The sequence below is a fragment of the Triticum dicoccoides genome, chromosome 7A (genome assembly GCF_002162155.2).
Source record: "Triticum dicoccoides isolate Atlit2015 ecotype Zavitan chromosome 7A, WEW_v2.0, whole genome shotgun sequence".
NCBI classification, from domain to species: domain Eukaryota; kingdom Viridiplantae; phylum Streptophyta; class Magnoliopsida; order Poales; family Poaceae; genus Triticum; species Triticum dicoccoides.
The window spans coordinates 63485101-63490499 of record NC_041392.1 but is presented as its reverse complement, the minus strand read 5'-3'; positions in this window follow the sequence as shown (position 1 = coordinate 63490499).

Sequence of the window (5399 nt, the reverse complement as noted above, 5' to 3'; positions counted from 1 at the left end):
CGGGGCAGCGTTGAGCTCGGGGTCGGGGGCGGCGTCCCGGGCGGCATTGAGGCCGGGGGCGGGGCCGGTGTTGAATCTGGGGTCGGGGGCGGCATGGGGAGAGCGCACGGCGGCCGAGGGGTGACGGCGGCGGCGAGAGTGGAGTTGATTTGGGGGATGAAGTGGCTGTGGGGAAGGACGAACCGCGTGGTTAAGTCCGAAGTACCAGTAGCGCGTTCCAGAAAGGGCGCTACTGCTACGTTAGCTACAGCGCATTCTGGAATACACGCTGCAGCTAAGGAGATTAGCAGTAGCGCTGGGCCAATATACGCGCTACTGCTAGGTTGGGCTAGCCATGTGCGCCCAGTTCAAACGTAGCAGCAGCGCTTTTCGCTAGTATGCACTACTGCTAAAGTCATAGCAGTAGCGTGGTTTATTTACGCGTGCTGCTACTAAGTAGCAGCAGCGCTTGATTTTGTACAGCGCTACTGGTAAAATTCTGTGTATAGGCGTTTCCCTAGTAGTGGTGGGACGGTGCTAACCAATGCTGGATCATCCGCTAGCTGCTGAGACCCCCTTTGCTGACTAAGTGAGTCGATCTGCTCCTGCTGCCGCTGGAATTTGACTGCCAAGTCCGCGTGCGCTGATTCTAGGCCTTGAAGGCGTTCATAGTCTAGCTTCCTCTGCTCCTCCTCCATCTTCCTCTTCTTCTCCTCCGCAATCTTCTTTCTCGCACGGGTTCTGTAGTGGGCGTTCCAGTCCGAAAACTCCTCATACCACGGAATAGCGCCCATGCCTCGTGTTCTTCCTAGGTGTTCAAGATTTCCCAGAGCACGCGTAAGCTCGTCGTTCTCTCTGTTGGGCTTGAACACCCCCGATCGAGCCTCTTCTATTGCAACAAGTAGCTTATCTTCGGCTCCGTCCAGACATGCCTTCTTTGAAACTTTGCCTGTCGTCGGGTCCAACTCCCCCCCATGCGCATAGAACCAAGTCCTACACCTGGGGGGCCAGCTCAATGTTTCTGGAGTGACACCTACATCCAGCATCTCTTTCTCAGACTTATCCCACTTAGGGATTCCCACCGCATAGCCACCTGGCCCCAGCTTATGGAACTTATCCTTTTTTGCGGCATTGGCCTTGTTTATTCTCGACCGTTCCTTAGATAATTCTGAATCCTTGAATTTCACGAAATTATCCCAATGAGCACTTTGCTTCTCTAGCGTTCCCTCGAATACTGGAGTCTTCCTTCCTCCCTTGACGTACTTGGCCCCTTCACGAGTCTTGTGGTTCTTGAATGCAACCGCCATCTTCCTAAGAGTAGAGTCCTTGACTTTCTCCACATCTGCATCTGTGAAATGATCTGGTAGGGTGAAATGTTCCATGAGCATTTTCCAAAGCAGAAGTTTTTGTCTGTCGTCGAAAAAAGTAACTCCTGGACGTGGCTTTGCTGGCTCTCTCCAGTCTTGAAGGGAGATCGGGAGTTGGTCCTTCACAAGAACTCCGCACTGACGAATGAACTTGTCCGCAATCTTCTTAGGCGCCAATGGTTTGCCATTAGGTTTGATGGCCTCGATATTGTACTTTACGCCCTCCTTCAACTTTTTGTTCGGGCCTCGTTTCCTGTTGCCTGAAGATTTGCTCGATCCGGATGGCTGAAAGAAGAAAGATCGATTCGTTAATATATCTTCAAGTCATTTAAAACATGTGATGATCACCAGATGCCTGCTTATATAAATATATATATATACCTCGCCGGTCTTTGTTGTTTCAAGATCAACATTTTCTTCGTCATGTTCATAGTTCATGAATTCATTAATTCGGTCGTCGCGATCGAATATCATATCACCCTCCCCGGTGTTGTTTAGATATTCGGAGCCGTCATAATCTTCTTCATTCTAATCATCATCTGGCCCGCGAGGATTGCGTATGATATTGAACAGGGCCTCTTCTCCCTCTCTGCTGGTATTGTCCGCCATAGGTTTTGTTTAACTAATCCAAAAGAAATATATTCAAATTACAATGCATGGATGCAATCAATTAATAAGGAAAAACTGAATCAATCATAGTACATAATAAGCATCATCGAATATAATCTCGAATACGTCGTCTCGAATAATAGATATAATCTCGAATACATCGTCTCGAATAATAGATATAATCTCGAATACATCGTCTCGAATAATAGATATAATATCGAATACATCACTAGCTAGCTAGCTAGCAAGATAATAAAGATCGAATACTACAGAGTAATCTAGGCCACTCGCGGTTCCTGAGGTGCGGGCAGTGGACACCCAAAGGGAAGGAACCATCACTGGATCATAGCTCGGGTGATCTCCCAAAAGAACCTGCAAGGTATTGGAGAACCTGACGTCCATAGCAGCCATGTAGCGATGGACGTGCTCGTCCTCCTCCCTGACACGGCGACGTACCACCTCCGGCGAGGCCGGCTCCCTCCGCACCGAAAGTGGCCCACGCAAACGCCACCAAAGGAGATGAGGGTCGACGACTGGACCCGGGGCCGGGTTCCTCACCAAGCATCGCGCCACTGAAGGTAGCACCTCCCAGTGCCAGCCCAGTGGAGCCCAGTCCCGGACATGGGTCCTCTGAAGCAGGACGTCATCGCGAACGGGTCGACGGCGAGGATGCGGGTCGGGCATCGTCGACAACAAATACTATATGCCGCAAAAGTAAAGTAACATTTTTTAAATGATGGATTGTGATTTCATATATGAAAATTCTAAATTTTATAACTAAAACTAACATTTCTAGTATTTCTATAACTAAAAAACATCTCTATATAACTAACATTTCTATATAACTAACATTTCTAATATAACTAACATTTCTATATAACTAACATTTCTAATATTTCTATATAACTAACATTTCTATAACTAAAACTAATATTTCTAATAATTCTATAACTAAAAAACAGAAAGATTGCTAACAATTCTATAACAATGTGTGTGTGTGTGTGGTTGGCGGTCAGGGCAGGAGCTCACCGGCGAGGCGCGACGACGGTGGGCGGTGACGGGGACGGGGACGGAGACGACGACAGGGACGGGGCGACGATGACGGGGACGGGGACGGGCCGGGCGGGGACGATGGGAGGACGGGGCGGGGCGCGGCGACGGTGATGACGGGGACGGGGACGGCGACGGCGACGGCGACGGACGGTGACGGGGACGGCGACGGACGGCGATGGGGGCGGCGACGAGGGGTGGCGGCGACGGGGCAGAGGAGAAAGAAGTAGGGAGAGATGAGAAACTGACAATTTTTTTGAAGTGTTTTCTTATATAGAACCCACCTTTAGTACCGGTTGGAGCCACCAACCGGTACTAAAGGTCTGTTTTGGCCAGGCGAAGCGGCGGGAACCGCACCCCCTTTAGAACCGGGTCGTGGCGCCAACCGGTACTAAAGGGCCCGCCTTTAGTACTGGTTGGAGCCACGACCCGGTACTAAAGGGTGTGCGCTGCCAGGCGAGGGGCGCAAAAGTTTAGTCCCACCTCGCTAGCCGAGGGGCACTCGCACCTGCTTATAAGCCCCACCGTCGCTGCTATCTCGAGCTCCTCTCTTAAGCAGGCCTTCTGGGCCTACCTCTGCTGCGATGCCCTGTTGGGCCTACTGGGCTAGCGGGCATGCTCCTTTCTTTTTTTGCTTTATTTATTTTTGTTTTATTTATTTTTGAGTTGTTTTTTGCTGTATTTAGAGTTTCTTTGTTAATATTTTTGCTTTAGGTACAAAAAATTACAAACTTTCTGTTAGTACCGGTAGTTTACAAATTTGAATAGTTTAAATTTTGAATTATTTGAAATTTGTCTGAATCACTAGTTTGTGAATAACTCAACTTTGAAAATAGATTTTTCAGTGATTCTTTTTTCTTATGTTTAATATTAGTGTTTTTATCATTATATTCAATTTGGTAATGCTTAGTTAATTTAAAAAATGAAATGCCTTTGTAACGGATGAGTTTTCGTCTGAAACCCTGATACTTCGAAAGAGATTGTCCATTTTTGTACACGAAGTGCATCCAGTTTTTGCGGTAACCCTCTCTACTTTTTTGCACATGCTATGTGGGTGAAATTATGATACCATGCCAACTTTCAACATTTTTTGAGTTCATTTGAAATGCTTTTCAATTTCAGGGTCATTTAGCTGACAAAATCAGTAAATGCATGAAAGAATTTGCTTGCACATAAAATTTCTTCGCGTTTCAAATGCCAAAACACATAACTAGCTACCCTAACTATTACAGAGATTCCCTCCTGGGTGTGAAACATAGAAGAAAGTGATGATAGTGAAGCCGATCACATCTTAGATCTTTGGGTGTGAATCTTTTTCTTCGTGTGTGTCCCTTTTGCGCTGTAGCCATGGAAAATCTTCATCATTTAACTGGATGCTCGGGTCAATATTCACTGTGAATGGAGCAATTTCATCAAACTTTTCATAATCTCCTGACATGTCTGTCTTGTCATCCACTCCCATGATGTTTCTCTTCCCAGAAAGAACTATGTGCCGCTTTGGCTCATCGTACGATGCATTGGCTTCCTTATCTTTTCTTTTTCTCGGCTTGGTAGACATGTCCTTCATGTAGAAAACCTGTGCCACATCATTGGCTAGGATGAATGGTTCGTCTGCATACGCAAGATTGTTGAGATCCACTGTTGTCATTCTGTACTGCGGGTCTTCCGTTAACCCGCCTCGTGCCATATTGACCCATTTGCACTGAAACAAAGGGACCTTCAAACCACGTCGATAGTCAAGTTCCCATATGTCCTGTATATAACCATAATATGTTTCCTTTCCCGTCTTGGTTTCTGCATCAAAGCGGACACCACTGTTTTGGTTGGTGCTCTTCTTATCTTGGTCGATCGTGTAAAATGTATTACCATTTATCTCGTACCCTTTGAAATTCATTATATTTGAAGATGGTAACTGTGACAACAAGTACAGGTCATCTTCAATAGAGGCGTCATGCATGGTACGTGTCTGCAACCAGCTGGCGAAACTCCTGGTTTGTTCACGTGTAATCCAGTCATTAGACCGCTCCGGGTTCTTGGAGCGTAGCAAATTCTTGTGTTCATCCATATACGGAGCCACCAAGGCGGAATTTTGTAGAACTGTGTAGTGTGCTTCAGTGAGAGCATGTCCGTCCATACATATTATTTGTTCCCCTCCTAGCGTGCCTTTTCCATCCAGTCTACCCTTATGCCGCGATTCAGGAACACCAATCGGCTTAAGGTCAGGAATAAAGTCAATACAAAACTCAAATACCTCCTCATTTTCATGGCCCTTGGAGATGCTTCCTTCTGGCCTAGCACGGTTATGAACATATTTCTTTAAGACTCCCATGAACCTCTCAAAGGGGAACATATTGTGTAGAAATACAGGACCCAAAACGTTAATCTCTTCACATA